A 17557-nucleotide genomic window follows, 5' to 3' on the forward strand; every position below is an offset into this window, starting at 1 on the left:
GTGCTGACATAAGGCCAGATTCTCTGTTACGCGACCTCTCTCCTCTGCCTGGGTGCCTGGGCCTAAATGTGTGACAGTGGCCTGTTCCAGTGGTGGGTGACGTGAAGCCTGATTCTCTGCTATGACATGAAGACAGATTCTGCGCTGACATAAGGCCAGATTCTCTGTTACGGGACCGCTCTCCTCTGTCTGGGTGCCGGGGCCTAAATGTGTGACAGTGGCCTGTTCCAGTGGTGGGTGACGTGAAGCCTGATTCTCTGCTATGACATGAAGACAAATTCTGTGCTGACATAAGGCCAGATTCTCTGTTACGGGACCGCTCTCCTCTGTCTGGGTGCCGGGGCCTAAATGTGTGACAGTGGCCTGTTCCAGTGGTGGGTGACGTGAAGCCTGATTCTCTGCTATGACATGAAGACAGATTCTGTGCTGACATAAGGCCAGATTCTCTGTTGCGCGACCGCTCTCCTCTGTCTGGGTGCCGGGGCCTAAATGTGTGACAGTGGCCTGTTCCAGTGGTGGTTGACGTGAAGCCTGATTCTCTGCTATGACATGAAGACAGATTCTGTGCTGACATGAAGCCAGATTCTCTGCTATGGCATGAAGAGACTGATTCTCTGCTGACGTGAAGCCACATTCTCTGCTATGGGACCTCTGTCCAATTGATATTGGTTCATTTTTTTTTATTTTTTTATTTTAATTTTAATTCATTTCCCTATCCACATTTGTTTGCAGGGGATTTACCTACATGTTGCTGCCTTTTGCAGCCCTCTAGCTCTTTCCTGGGCTGTTTTACAGCCTTTTTAGTGCCCAAAAGTTCGGGTCCCCATTGACTTCAATGGGGTTCGGGTTCGGGACGAAGTTCGGTTCGGGTTCGGATCCCGAACCCGAACATTTCCGGGAAGTTCGGCCGAACTTATCGAACCCGAACATTTAGGTGTTCGCTCAACTCTAGTCAACTGGTATATCACACCAGTAGAAATTATTTGTTCTAATAGCGTTTGTCACTATCTGTAGCTAAGGTACTGCAGAAAACCTGCAAACAAGTGCTGCACTACCCAAATGCACTACTGTAGATGGGCCCGTGGCTGGATTGGTAAAGGGCAGAGAGCTCCAGTCCGACTCAGACGCCAGCAAGGTGGAGGTGAAGTACTGGTTTGGGCTGGTATCATTAAAGATGAGCTTGTGGGGCCTTTTCGGGTTGAGGATGGAGTCAAGCTCAACTCCCAGTCATACTGCCAGTTTCTGGAAGACACCTTCTTCAAGCAGTGGTACAGGAAGAAGTCTGCATCCTTCAAGAAAAACATGATTTTCATGCAGGACAATGCTCCATCACACGCGTCCAAGTACTCCACAGCGTGGCTGGCAAGAAAGGGTATAAAAGAAGAAAATCTAATGACATGGCCTCCTTGTTCACCTGATCTGAACCCCATTGAGAAATTGTGGTCCATCATCAAATGTGAGATTTACAAGGAGGGAAAACAGTACACCTCTCTGAACAGTGTCTGGGAGGCTGTGGTTGCTGCTGCACGCAATGTTGATGGTGAACAGATCAAAACACTGACAGAATCCATGGATGGCAGGCTTTTGAGTGTCCTTGCAAAGAAAGGTGGCTATATTAGTCACTGATTTGTTTCTGTTTTGTTTTTGAATGTCAGAAATGTATATTTGTGAATGTTGAGATGTTATATTGGTTTCACTGGTAAAAATAAATAATTGAAATGGGTATATATTTGTTTTTTGTTAAGTTGCCTAATAATTATGCACAGTAATAGTCACCTGCACACACAGATATCCCCCTAAAATAGCTAAAACTAAAAACTACTTCCAAAAATATTCAGCTTTGATATTAATGAGTTTTTTGGGTTCATTGAGAACATGGTTGTTGTTCAATATTAAAATTAATCCTCAAAAATACAACTTGCATAATAATTCTGCACTCCCTGTATATTGTACGGGATGGTGCAGGGGTTATACTGTATATTGTACAGGATGGTGCGGGGGTTATACTGTATATTGTACGGGATGGTGCAGGGGTTATACTGTATATTGTACAGGATGGTGCAGGGGTTATACTGTATATTGTACGGGATGGTGCAGGGGTTATACTGTATATTGTACAGGATGGTGCAGGGGTTATACTGTATATTGTACAGGATGGTGTAGGGGTTATACTGTATATTGTACGGGATGGTGCAGGGGTTATACTGTATATTGTACGGGATGGTGCAGGGGTTATACTGTATATTGTACGGGATGGTGCAGGGGTTATACTGTATATTGTACGGGATGGTGCGGGGGTTATACTGTATATTGTACGGGATGGTGCGGGGGTTATACTGTATATTGTACGGGATGGTGCAGGGGTTATACTGTATATTGTACGGGATGGTGCAGGGGTTATACTGTATATTGTACAGGATGGTGCAGGGGTTATACTGTATATTGTACAGGATGGTGAAGGGGTTATACTGTATATTGTACGGGATGGTGCAGGGGTTATACTGTATATTGTACAGGATGGTGCAGGGGTTATACTGTATATTGTACGGGATGGTGCAGGGGTTATACTGTATATTGTACAGGATGGTGCAGGGGTTATACTGTATATTGTACAGGATGGTGCAGGGGTTATACTGTATATTGTACAGGATGGTGCAGGGGTTATACTGTATATTGTACAGGATGGTGCAGGGGTTATACTGTATATTGTACGGGATGGTGCAGGGGTTATACTGTATATTGTACGGGATGGTGCAGGGGTTATACTGTATATTGTACGGGATGGAGCAGGGGTTATACTGTATATTGTACAGGATGGTGCAGGGGTTATACTGTATATTGTACGGGATGGTGCAGGGATTATACTGTATATTGTACGGGATGGTGCAGGGGTTATACTGTATATTGTACAGGATGGAGCAGGGGTTATACTGTATATTGTACGGGATGGTGCAGGGGTTATACTGTATATTGTACGGGATGGTGCAGGGGTTATACTGTATATTGTACGGGATGGTGCAGGGGTTATACTGTATATTGTACGGGATGGTGCAGGGGTTATACTGTATATTGTACAGGATGGTGCAGGGGTTATACTGTATATTGTACGGGATGGTGCAGGGGTTATACTGTATATTGTACGGGATGGTGCAGGGGTTATACTGTATATTGTACGGGATGGTGCAGGGGTTATACTGTATATTGTACAGGATGGTGCAGGGGTTATACTGTATATTGTACAGGATGGTGCAGGGGTTATACTGTATATTGTACGGGATGGTGCAGGGGTTATACTGTATATTGTACAGGATGGTGCAGGGGTTATACTGTATATTGTACGGGATGGTGCAGGGGTTATACTGTATATTGTACGGGATGGTGCAGGGGTTATACTGTATATTGTACGGGATGGAGCAGGGGTTATACTGTATATTGTACAGGATGGTGCAGGGGTTATACTGTATATTGTACGGGATGGTGCAGGGATTATACTGTATATTGTACGGGATGGTGCAGGGGTTATACTGTATATTGTACAGGATGGAGCAGGGGTTATACTGTATATTGTACGGGATGGTGCAGGGGTTATACTGTATATTGTACGGGATGGTGCAGGGGTTATACTGTATATTGTACGGGATGGTGCAGGGGTTATACTGTATATTGTACGGGATGGTGCAGGGGTTATACTGTATATTGTACAGGATGGTGCAGGGGTTATACTGTATATTGTACAGGATGGTGCAGGGGTTATACTGTATATTGTACGGGATGGTGCAGGGGTTATACTGTATATTGTACGGGATGGTGCAGGGGTTATACTGTATATTGTACGGGATGGTGCAGGGATTATACTGTATATTGTACGGGATGGTGCAGGGGTTATACTGTATATTGTACGGGATGGTGCAGGGGTTATACTGTATATTGTATGGGATGGTGCAGGGGTTATACTGTATATTGTACGGGATGGTGCAGGGGTTATACTGTATATTGTACAGGATGGTGCAGGGGTTATACTGTATATTGTACGGGATGGCGCAGGGGTTAGACTGTATATTGTACGGGATGGTGCAGGGATTATACTGTATATTGTACAGGATGGTGCAGGGGTTATACTGTATATTGTACAGGATGGTGCAGGGGTTATACTGTATATTGTACAGGATGGTGCAGGGGTTATACTGTATATTGTACGGGATGGTGCAGGGGTTATACTGTATATTGTACAGGATGGTGCAGGGGTTATACTGTATATTGTACGGGATGGTGCAGGGGTTATACTGTATATTGTACAGGATGGTGCAGGGGTTATACTGTATATTGTACGGGATGGTGCAGGGGTTATACTGTATATTGTACGGGATGGTGCAGGGGTTAGACTGTATATTGTACGGGATGGTGCAGGGGTTATACTGTATATTGTACAGGATGGTGCAGGGGTTATACTGTATATTGTACAGGATGGTGCAGGGGTTATACTGTATATTGTACAGGATGGTGCAGGGGTTATACTGTATATTGTATGGGATGGTGCAGGGGTTATACTGTATATTGTACAGGATGGTGCAGGGGTTATACTGTATATTGTACAGGATGGTGCAGGGGTTATACTGTATATTGTACAGGATGGTGCAGGGGTTATACTGTATATTGTACGGGATGGTGCAGGGGTTATACTGTATATTGTACAGGATGGTGCAGGGGTTATACTGTATATTGTACGGGATGGTGCAGGGGTTATACTGTATTGTATGGGATGGCGCAGAGGTTTGTATGCTCTTTGAAGTGACAATTATCTTAGGTTTTCCTATCGCCCACCTTTGATGGCGCTGTGCCCAGCTCTGAGCCGACCCCGCTCAGCAGCTGCCAAGGCTTAGAGGGAACACTGATAGTGTGACCCTGTCAGCGATGTTTATGGATAGATCTGGGAGCGTGGCCCTTATAGTGTCACCCTGTCAGCGATGTTTATGGATAGATGTGGGAGCGTGGCCCTTATAGTGTGACCCTGTCAGCGATGTTTATGGATAGATGTGGGAGCGTGGCCCTTATAGTGTCACCCTGTCAGCGATGTTTATGGATAGATGTGGGAGCGTGGCCCTTATAGTGTGACCCTGTCAGCAATGTTTATGGATAGATGTGGGAGCGTGGCCCTTATAGTGTGACCCTGTCAGCGATGTTATGGATAGATGTGGGAGCGTGGCCCTTATAGTGTGACCCTGTCAGCAATGTTTATGGATAGATGTGGGAGCGTGGGCCTTATAGTGTGACCCTGTCAGCGATGTTTATGGATAGATGTGGGAGCGTGGCCCTTATAGTGTGACCCTGTCAGCGATGGTTATGGATAGATGTGGGAGCGTGGCCCTTATAGTGTGACCCTGTCAGCGATGTTTAGGGATAGATGTGGGAGCGTGGCCCTTATAGTGTGACCCTGTCAGCGATGTTTATGGATAGATGTGGGAGCGTGGCCCTTATAGTGTGACCCTGTCAGCGATGTTATGGATAGATGTGGGAGCGTGGCCCTTATAGTGTGACGCTGTCAGCGATGTTTATGGATAGATGTGGGAGCGTGGCCCTTATAGTGTGACCCTGTCAGCGAAGTTATGGATAGATGTGGGAGCGTGGCCCTTATAGTGTGACCCTGTCAGCGATGTTTACGGATAGATGTGGGAGCGTGGCCCTTATAGTGTGACCCTGTCAGCGATGTTATGGATAGATGTGGTAGCGTGGCCCTTATAGTGTGACCCTGTCAGCGATGTTATGGATAGATGTGGGAGCGTGGCCCTTATAGTGTGACGCTGTCAGCGATGTTTATGGATAGATGTGGGAGCGTGGCCCTTATAGTGTGACCCTGTCAGCGATGTTTATGGATAGATGTGGGAGCGTGGCCCTTATAGTGTGACGCTGTCAGCGATGTTATGGATAGATGTGGGAGCGTGGCCCTTATAGTGTGACCCTGTCAGCGATGTTATGGATAGATGTGGGAGCGTGGCCCTTATAGTGTGACGCTGTCAGCGATGTTTATGGATAGATGTGGGAGCGTGGCCCTTATAGTGTGACCCTGTCAGCAATGTTTATGGATAGATGTGGGAGCGTGGCCCTTATAGTGTGACCCTGTCAGCGATGTTATGGATAGATGTGGGAGCATGGCCCTTATAGTGTGACGCTGTCAGCGATGTTTATGGATAGATGTGGGAGCGTGGCCCTTATAGTGTGACCCTGTCAGCGAAGTTATGGATAGATGTGGGAGCGTGGCCCTTATAGTGTGACCCTGTCAGCGATGTTTATGGATAGATGTGGGAGCGTGGCCCTTATAGTGTGACCCTGTCAGCGATGTTTATGGATAGATGTGGGAGCGTGGCCCTTATAGTGTGACCCTGTCAGCGATGTTTATGGATAGATGTGGGAGCGTGGCCCTTATAGTGTGACCCTGTCAGCGATGTTATGGATAGATGTGGGAGCGTGGCCCTTATAGTGTGACGCTGTCAGCGATGTTTATGGATAGATGTGGGAGCGTGGCCCTTATAGTGTGACCCTGTCAGCGATGTTTATGGATAGATGTGGGAGCGTGGCCCTTATAGTGTGACCCTGTCAGCGATGTTATGGATAGATGTGGGAGCGTGGCCCTTATAGTGTGACCCTGTCAGCGATGTTATGGATAGATGTGGGAGCGTGGCCCTTATAGTGTGACGCTGTCAGCGATGTTTATGGATAGATGTGGGAGCGTGGCCCTTATAGTGTGACCCTGTCAGCGATGTTTATGGATAGATGTGGGAGCGTGGCCCTTATAGTGTGACCCTGTCAGCGATGTTTATGGATAGATGTGGGAGCGTGGCCCTTATAGTGTGACCCTGTCAGCGATGTTTATGGATAGATGTGGGAGCGTGGCCCTTATAGTGTGACCCTGTCAGCGATGTTTATGGATAGATGTGGGAGCGTGGCCCTTATAGTGTGACCCTGTCAGCGATGTTTATGGATAGATGTGGGAGCGTGGCCCTTATAGTGTGACCCTGTCAGCGATGTTATGGATAGATGTGGGAGCGTGGCCCTTATAGTGTGACGCTGTCAGCGATGTTTATGGATAGATGTGGGAGCGTGGCCCTTATAGTGTGACCCTGTCAGCGATGTTTATGGATAGATGTGGGAGCGTGGCCCTTATAGTGTGACCCTGTCAGCGATGTTATGGATAGATGTGGGAGCGTGGCCCTTATAGTGTGACCCTGTCAGCGATGTTTATGGATAGATGTGGGAGCGTGGCCCTTATAGTGTGACCCTGTCAGCGATGTTATGGATAGATGTGGGAGCGTGGCCCTTATAGTGTGACGCTGTCAGCGATGTTTATGGATAGATGTGGGAGCGTGGCCCTTATAGTGTGACCCTGTCAGCGATGTTTATGGATAGATGTGGGAGCGTGGCCCTTATAGTGTGACGCTGTCAGCGATGTTTATGGATAGATGTGGGAGCGTGGCCCTTATAGTGTGACGCTGTCAGCGATGTTTATGGATAGATGTGGGAGCGTGGCCCTTATAGTGTGACGCTGTCAGCGATGTTTATGGATAGATGTGGGAGCGTGGCCCTTATAGTGTCACCCTGTCAGCAATGTTATGGATAGATGTGGGAGCGTGGCCCTTATAGTGTGACCCTGTCAGCGATGTTTATGGATAGATGTGGGAGCGTGGCCCTTATAGTGTGACGCTGTCAGCGATGTTTATGGATAGATGTGGGAGCGTGGCCCTTATAGTGTGACCCTGTCAGCGATGTTTAGGGATCTATATGGGAGCGTGGCCCTTATAGTGTGACCCTGTCAGCGATGTTTATGGATAGATGTGGGAGCGTGGCCCTTATAGTGTGACCCCGACAGCGATGTTTATGGATAGATGTGGGAGCGTGGCCCTTATAGTGTGACCCTGTCAGCGATGTTTATGGATAAATGTGGGAGCGTGGCCCTTATAGTGTGACCCTGTCAGCGATGTTTATGGATAGATGTGGGAGCGTGGCCCTTATAGTGTGACCCTGTCAGCGATGTTTATGGATAGATGTGGGAGCGTGGCCCTTATAGTGTGACCCTGTCAGCGATGTTTATGGATAGATGTGGGAGCGTGGCCCTTATAGTGTGACCCTGTCAGCGATGTTATGGATAGATGTGGGAGCGTGGCCCTTATAGTGTGACCCTGTCAGCGATGTTTATGGATAGATGTGGGAGCATGGCCCTTATAGTGTGACCCTGTCAGCGATGTTATGGATAGATGTGGGAGCGTGGCCCTTATAGTGTGACCCTGTCAGCGATGTTTATGGATAGATGTGGGAGCGTGGCCCTTATAGTGTGACCCTGTCAGCGATGTTTATGGATAGATGTGGGAGCGTGGCCCTTATAGTGTGACCCTGTCAGCGATGTTTATGGATAGATGTGGGAGCGTGGCCCTTATAGTGTGACCCTGTCAGCGATGTTTATGGATAGATGTGGGAGCGTGGCCCTTATAGTGTGACCCTGTCAGCGATGTTTATGGATAGATGTGGGAGCGTGGCCCTTATAGTGTGACGCTGTCAGCGATGTTTATGGATAGATGTGGGAGCGTGGCCCTTATAGTGTGACGCTGTCAGCGATGTTTATGGATAGATGTGGGAGCGTGGCCCTTATAGTGTGACCCTGTCAGCAATGTTTATGGATAGATGTGGGAGCGTGGCCCTTATAGTGTGACGCTGTCAGCGATGTTTATGGATAGATGTGGGAGCGTGGCCCTTATAGTGTCACCCTGTCAGCGATGTTATGGATAGATGTGGGAGCGTGGCCCTTATAGTGTGACCCTGTCAGCGATGTTTATGGATAGATGTGGGAGCGTGGCCCTTATAGTGTGACGCTGTCAGCGATGTTTATGGATAGATGTGGGAGCGTGGCCCTTATAGTGTGACACTGTCAGCGATGTTTATGGATAGATGTGGGAGCGTGGCCCTTAGAGTGTGACCCTGTCAGCGATGTTTAGGGATCTATATGGGAGCGTGGCCCTTATAGTGTGACCCTGTCAGCGATGTTTATGGATAGATGTGGGAGCGTGGCCCTTATAGTGTGACCCTGTCAGCGATGTTTATGGATAGATGTGGGAGCGTGGCCCTTATAGTGTGACGCTGTCAGCGATGTTTATGGATAGATGTGGGAGCGTGGCCCTTATAGTGTGACCCTGTCAGCGATGTTTATGGATAGATGTGGGAGCGTGGCCCTTATAGTGTGACCCTGTCAGCGATGTTATGGATAGATGTGGGAGCGTGGCCCTTATAGTGTGACGCTGTCAGCGATGTTTATGGATAGATGTGGGAGCGTGGCCCTTATAGTGTGACCCTGTCAGCGATGTTTATGGATAGATGTGGGAGCGTGGCCCTTATAGTGTGACCCTGTCAGCGATGTTTATGGATAGATGTGGGAGCGTGGCCCTTATAGTGTGACCCTGTCAGCGATGTTTATGGATAGATGTGGGAGCGTGGCCCTTATAGTGTGACGCTGTCAGCGATGTTTATGGATAGATGTGGGAGCGTGGCCCTTATAGTGTGACCCTGTCAGCGATGTTTAGGGATCTATATGGGAGCGTGGCCCTTATAGTGTGACCCTGTCAGCGATGTTATGGATAGATGTGGGAGCGTGGCCCTTATAGTGTGACCCTGTCAGCGATGTTTATGGATAGATGTGGGAGCGTGGCCCTTATAGTGTGACGCTGTCAGCGATGTTTATGGATAGATGTGGGAGCGTGGCCCTTATAGTGTGACCCTGTCAGCGATGTTTATGGATAGATGTGGGAGCGTGGCCCTTATAGTGTGACCCTGTCAGCGATGTTTATGGATAGATGTGGGAGCGTGGCCCTTATAGTGTGACCCTGTCAGCGATGTTATGGATAGATGTGGGAGCGTGGCCCTTATAGTGTGACGCTGTCAGCGATGTTTATGGATAGATGTGGGAGCGTGGCCCTTATAGTGTGACCCTGTCAGCGATGTTTATGGATAGATGTGGGAGCGTGGCCCTTATAGTGTGACGCTGTCAGCGATGTTTATGGATAGATGTGGGAGCGTGGCCCTTATAGTGTGACCCTGTCAGCGATGTTTATGGATAGATGTGGGAGCGTGGCCCTTATAGTGTGACCCTGTCAGCGATGTTTATGGATAGATCTGGGAGCGTGGCCCTTATAGTGTGACCCTGTCAGCGATGTTTATGGATAGATGTGGGAGCGTGGCCCTTATAGTGTGACCCTGTCAGCGATGTTATGGATAGATGTGGGAGCGTGGCCCTTATAGTGTGACGCTGTCAGCGATGTTTATGGATAGATGTGGGAGCGTGGCCCTTATAGTGTGATGCTGTCAGCGATGTTTATGGATAGATGTGGGAGCGTGGCCCTTATAGTGTGACGCTGTCAGCGATGTTTATGGATAGATGTGGGAGCGTGGCCCTTATAGTGTGACCCTGTCAGCGATGTTTATGGATAGATGTGGGAGCGTGGCCCTTATAGTGTGATGCTGTCAGCGATGTTTATGGATAGATGTGGGAGCGTGGCCCTTATAGTGTGACCCTGTCAGCGATGTTTATGGATAGATGTGGGAGCGTGGCCCTTATAGTGTGACCCTGTCAGCGATGTTTATGGATAGATGTGGGAGCGTGGCCCTTATAGTGTGACCCTGTCAGCGATGTTTATGGATAGATGTGGGAGCGTGGCCCTTATAGTGTGACCCTGTCAGCGATGTTTATGGATAGATGTGGGAGCGTGGCCCTTATAGTGTGACCCTGTCAGCGATGTTTATGGATAGATGTGGGAGCGTGGCCCTTATAGTGTGACCCTGTCAGCGATGTTATGGATAGATGTGGGAGCGTGGCCCTTATAGTGTGACGCTGTCAGCGATGTTTATGGATAGATGTGGGAGCGTGGGATGTGGGAGCGTGGCCCTTATAGTGTGATGCTGTCAGCGATGTTTATGGATAGATGTGGGAGCGTGGCCCTTATAGTGTGACGCTGTCAGCGATGTTTATGGATAGATGTGGGAGCGTGGCCCTTATAGTGTGACCCTGTCAGCGATGTTTATGGATAGATGTGGGAGCGTGGCCCTTATAGTGTGACCCTGTCAGCGATGTTTATGGATAGATGTGGGAGCGTGGCCCTTATAGTGTGATGCTGTCAGCGATGTTTATGGATAGATGTGGGAGCGTGGCCCTTATAGTGTGACCCTGTCAGCGATGTTTATGGATAGATGTGGGAGCGTGGCCCTTATAGTGTGACCCTGTCAGCGATGTTTATGGATAGATGTGGGAGCGTGGCCCTTATAGTGTGACCCTGTCAGCAATGTTTATGGATAGATGTGGGAGCGTGGCCCTTATAGTGTGACCCTGTCAGCGATGTTTATGGATAGATGTGGGAGCGTGGCCCTTATAGTGTGACCCTGTCAGCGATGTTATGGATAGATGTGGGAGCGTGGCCCTTATAGTGTGACCCTGTCAGCGATGTTTATGGATAGATGTGGGAGCGTGGCCGTTATAGTGTGACCCTGTCAGCGATGTTTATGGATAGATGTGGGAGCGTGGCCCTTATAGTGTGACCCTGTCAGCGATGTTATGGATAGATGTGGGAGCGTGGCCCTTATAGTGTGACGCTGTCAGCGATGTTTATGGATAGATGTGGGAGCGTGGCCCTTATAGTGTGACCCTGTCAGCAATGTTTATGGATAGATGTGGGAGCGTGGCCCTTATAGTGTGACCCTGTCAGCGATGTTTATGGATAGATGTGGGAGCGTGGCCCTTATAGTGTGATGCTGTCAGCGATGTTTATGGATAGATGTGGGAGCGTGGCCCTTATAGTGTGACCCTGTCAGCGATGTTTATGGATAGATGTGGGAGCGTGGCCCTTATAGTGTGACCCTGTCAGCGATGTTTATGGATAGATGTGGGAGCGTGGCCCTTATAGTGTCACCCTGTCAGCGATGTTATGGATAGATGTGGGAGCGTGGCCCTTATAGTGTAACCCTGTCAGCGATGTTTATGGATAGATGTGGGAGCGTGGCCCTTATAGTGTGACCCTGTCAGCGATGTTTATGGATAGATGTGGGAGCGTGGCCCTTATAGTGTGACCCTGTCAGCGATGTTTATGGATAGATGTGGGAGCGTGGCCCTTATAGTGTGACCCTGTCAGCGATGTTTATGGATAGATGTGGGAGCGTGGCCCTTATAGTGTGACCCTGTCAGCGATGTTTATGGATAGATGTGGGAGCGTGGCCCTTATAGTGTGACCCTGTCAGCGATGTTATGGATAGATGTGGGAGCGTGGCCCTTATAGTGTGACCCTGTCAGCGATGTTATGGATAGATGTGGGAGCGTGGCCCTTATAGTGTGACCCTGTCAGCGATGTTATGGATAGATGTGGGAGCGTGGCCCTTATAGTGTGACGCTGTCAGCGATGTTTATGGATAGATGTGGGAGCGTGGCCCTTATAGTGTGACCCTGTCAGCAATGTTTATGGATAGATGTGGGAGCGTGGCCCTTATAGTGTGACCCTGTCAGCGATGTTTAGGGATCTATATGGGAGCGTGGCCCTTATAGTGTGACGCTGTCAGCGATGTTTATGGATAGATGTGGGAGCGTGGCCCTTATAGTGTGACCCTGTCAGCAATGTTTATGGATAGATGTGGGAGCGTGGCCCTTATAGTGTGACGCTGTCAGCGATGTTTATGGATAGATGTGGGAGCGTGGCCCTTATAGTGTGATGCTGTCAGCGATGTTTATGGATAGATGTGGGAGCGTGGCCCTTATAGTGTGATGCAGTCTGCTATCCCTAAGGGTGTATACCATGAGTAACTAGCACAAGCATAAAACTAAAAATGATCTACCATTGTGGAAAGATGGAGCCGCTTCCTGTGAGTTAGTTCACTGTCTGCAAACACTGAGCCCATGACATGTGCAAGAGACAGAGGGGGAGGGGTTTATGGGGGAGGAATATGTAAAAGGGGCGGATCTATGGAGGAGGCTGAATATGTATGAGGGGGCGGGTCTATGGAGGCTGAATATGTATGAGGGGGGCGGATCTATGGAGGAGGCTAAATATGTACGAGGGGGGCGGATCTATGGAGGAGACTGAATATGTATGAGGGGGCAGATCTATGGAGGAGGCTAAATATGTACGAGGGGGGCGGATCTATGGAGGCTGAATATGTATGAGGGGGGCGGATCTATGGAGGAGGCTGAATATGTATGAGGGGGCAGATCTATGGAGGAGGCTGAATATGTATGAGGGGGGCGGATCTATGGAGGAGGCTGAATATGTATGAGGGGGGCGGGTCTATGGAGGCTGAATATGTATGAGGGGGCGGATCTATGGAGGAGGCTGAATATGTATGAGGGGGCGGATCTATGGAGGAGGCTGAATATGTATGAGGGGGGCGGATCTATGGAGGAGGCTGAATATGTATGAGGGGGGCGGATCTATGGAGGAGGCTGAATATGTATGAGGGGTGCGGATCTATGGAGGAGGCTGAATATGTACGAGGGGGGCGGATCTATGGAGGAGGCTGAATATGTATGAGGGGGGCGGATCTATGGAGGAGGCTAAATATGTATGAGGGGGGCGGATCTATGGAGGAGGCTGAATATGTATGAGGGGGGCGGATCTATGGAGGAGGCTGAATATGTATGAGGGGGGCGGATCTATGGAGGAGGCTGAATATGTATGAGGGGGGCGGATCTATGGAGGCTGAATATGTATGAGGGGGCGGATCTATGGAGGAGGCTAAATATGTACAAGGGGGGCGGATCTATGGAGGAGGCTGAATATGTATGAGGGGGCGGGTCTATGGAGGGTGAATATGTATGAGGGGGGTGGATCTATGGAGGCGTGGCTGATGTGGAGGAGGCTGAATATGTATGAGGGGGGTGGATCTATGGAGGAGGCTGAATATGTATGAGGGGGGGTGGATCTATGGAGGCGTGGCTGATGTGGAGGAGGCTGAATATGTATGAGGGGGGCGGGTGCAGGGAGGGGATCTTACACTGTAGAAACCAGGAGCTGCTGATCTGCACTGGGAGCCACAATGCACATAAACACCTGTATGTACACCGTCTGCTGGGGACTGTAGGAGAAAGATTTGGCTACTAACAGTGAGTAAGCAGTTTTAAAAAAAAAATGTTTGATCTCGGACAACCCCTTTAAGAGCCAATCAATAGGACCAAAAGCACCTAATGGGGGCGGGACTAAGCTGACAAGCACATGACCGCAGTGTCAGAGGTGGATCATAAGACACGCCCTGACCATGCCAGGAAAGCCAATCAGTGGCCCATGTAGTCATATGGAGGAGGAACTGGGGGCAGTGCAGTAGGTGCGGCCAAACGTCTGAGTGACAGCGGCACCAACAAAACATGAGGCCTCAAACTCCAAGGGGCGGAGGGATAGTGATGCGGCGATCACGTGACACAGCACGCGACCGCGATGTCAAGGGCGCCGCCAAGGCAACGCCCCCACTGGAAAAGCACAAGCAGTGGTGAACGCCCCACCCCGGCAACGCAGGCAAGCCTTAGTGACGGAGCGGCCACGTGATGCGGCACACTTAGGCTACTTTCACACTTGCGTTCAGAACGGATCCGTCTGCATTATAGCTCAGAAAAATTCCAAGTGTGCAAATTAGTCAGACGGATCCGTCCAGACCCCACACCGAAAGCCAATGGGGGACGGATCCGTTCGAAGTCGCACCATATTGTGTCAACTCCAAACGGATCCGTCCCCACCGACCCACACTGCAAGTCCGGACGGATCCGCACGGCCAGGCGGACACCCGAACGCCGCAAGCTGTGCTCGGGTGTCCGCCTGCCGAGCGGAACGGAGGCCAAGCGGAGCCAACCCGGTGCACTCCGAGCGGAAGCGCATCCACTGAGAATGCATTGGGCTCCACGGATCCATTCGGGGCCACCCGCGAGAGCCCCGAAACGGAACTCACAAGCGGAACCCCGAACGCTAGTGTGAAAGCGGCCCAATGCAGATACACATAGCAGCCCACAGACACCTCTAAATATGGGCAGATGATCAAAATGCATGGAAACTTATTAAGTACAAGGGAGCTGACATAGACCACGGAAGCACACAGTTAACTCCTCATTGTCCTAATGGACGGCAGATGGAGTAGGAGGCGATGTCTGTCTAACGTTTTCTGGAGAAGGAACATTTGGCACATTAGTAGTTACCTGGGGGTCTTTTGCTGGTTAACCAATTCACTGCCTTGTCTTTAGCTAAACGGCTGCTGACCAATACATCCTTTAAGGCGTGGCACCTTTTAAAAGCCACTCGCAGTTTATTGCTCGCTATATCCTGTAAGCGGGGCTCATCCCTGAGAATATCCCAGTTGTGGCAAATGATTTGGTTGACCAGTTCAGAGACGGGACTGAATTTAAATGTGAACACAAAGCTATCTTCTCCCTTCAGTGATGGTCAGTTGGCAGCGAACACGTGCCGGCTGCCATCTTTAGTAAGGTAGACTCACCCGTCCGGCGATGCACAGGTAGGCCGGTCTGAAATGAAATGCGGTCACCGGGAGCAGGCAGTTTGGAGAACAGCCCGATGAAGGCCCCCGGCGGCTGTTCTCAGAACTGCCTGCTCCCGGTGACCGCATTTCATTTCAGACCGCAGGGATCTCAAGTCTCCCGGAGGTTCAGGGAGTCTCCCGCTATTAGACGCCCGCATGTGAGACAATATATCCCGGAAAGGTTCACTGATAGCAGAGAGAGAAGAGAAGAGAAGTGACAGGACAGACGGCAGTCAGCAGAGAGAGAAGAGAAGTGACAGGACAGACGGCAGTCAGCAGAGAGAGAAGAGAAGTGACAGGACAGAGCAGTCAGCAGAGAGAGAAGAGAAGTGACAGGACAGACGGCAGTCAGCAGAGAGAGAAGAGAAGTGACAGGACAGAGCAGTCAGCAGAGAGAGAAGAGAAGTGACAGGACAGACGGCAGTCAGCAGAGAGAGAAGAGAAGTGACAGGACAGACGGCAGTCAGCAGAGAGAGAAGAGAAGTGACAGGACAGACGGCAGTCAGCAGAGAGAGAAGAGAAGTGACAGGACAGACGGCAGTCAGCAGAGAGAGAAGAGAAGTGACAGGACAGAGCAGTCAGCAGAGAGAGAAGAGAAGTGACAGGACAGACGGCAGTCAGCAGAGAGAGAAGAGAAGTGACAGGACAGACGGCAGTCAGCAGAGAGAGAAGAGAAGTGACAGGACAGAGCAGTCAGCAGAGAGAGAAGAGAAGTGACAGGACAGACGGCAGTCAGCAGAGAGAGAAGAGAAGTGACAGGACAGACGGCAGTCAGCAGAGAGATAAGAGAAGTGACAGGACAGACGGCAGTCAGCAGAGAGAGAAGAGAAGTGACAGGACAGAGCAGTCAGCAGAGAGAGAAGAGAAGTGACAGGACAGACGGCAGTCAGCAGAGAGAGAAGAGAAGTGACAGGACAGAGCAGTCAGCAGAGAGAGAAGAGAAGTGACAGGACAGACGGCAGTCAGCAGAGAGATAAGAGAAGTGACAGGACAGACGGCAGTCAGCAGAGAGATAAGAGAAGTGACAGGACAGACGGCAGTCAGCAGAGAGAGAAGAGAAGTGACAGGACAGACGGCAGTCAGCAGAGAGAGAAGAGAAGTGACAGGACAGACGGCAGTCAGCAGAGAGAGAAGAGAAGTGACAGGACAGAGCAGTCAGCAGAGAGAGAAGAGAAGTGACAGGACAGACGGCAGTCAGCAGAGAGAGAAGAGAAGTGACAGGACAGACGGCAGTCAGCAGAGAGAGAAGAGAAGTGACAGGACAGACGGCAGTCAGCAGAGAGAGAAGAGAAGTGACAGGACAGAGCAGTCAGCAGAGAGAGAAGAGAAGTGACAGGACAGACGGCAGTCAGCAGAGAGAGAAGAGAAGTGACAGGACAGAGCAGTCAGCAGAGAGAGAAGAGAAGTGACAGGACAGACGGCAGTCAGCAGAGAGAGAAGAGAAGTGACAGGACAGACGGCAGTCAGCAGAGAGATAAGAGAAGTGACAGGACAGACGGCAGTCAGCAGAGAGAGAAGAGAAGTGACAGGACAGACGGCAGTCAGCAGAGAGAGAAGAGAAGTGACAGGACAGACGGCAGTCAGCAGAGAGAGAAGAGAAGTGACAGGACAGACGGCAGTCAGCAGAGAGAGAAGAGAAGTGACAGGACAGAGCAGTCAGCAGAGAGAGAAGAGAAGTGACAGGACAGACGGCAGTCAGCAGAGAGAGAAGAGAAGTGACAGGACAGAGCAGTCAGCAGAGAGAGAAGAGAAGTGACAGGACAGACGGCAGTCAGCAGAGAGATAAGAGAAGTGACAGGACAGACGGCAGTCAGCAGAGAGATAAGAGAAGTGACAGGACAGACGGCAGTCAGCAGAGAGAGAAGAGAAGTGACAGGACAGACGGCAGTCAGCAGAGAGAGAAGAGAAGTGACAGGACAGACGGCAGTCAGCAGAGAGAGAAGAGAAGTGACAGGACAGAGCAGTCAGCAGAGAGAGAAGAGAAGTGACAGGACAGACGGCAGTCAGCAGAGAGAGAAGAGAAGTG

The sequence above is a fragment of the Bufo bufo genome, chromosome 2 (assembly GCF_905171765.1).
Source record: "Bufo bufo chromosome 2, aBufBuf1.1, whole genome shotgun sequence".
Classification (NCBI taxonomy): domain Eukaryota; kingdom Metazoa; phylum Chordata; class Amphibia; order Anura; family Bufonidae; genus Bufo; species Bufo bufo.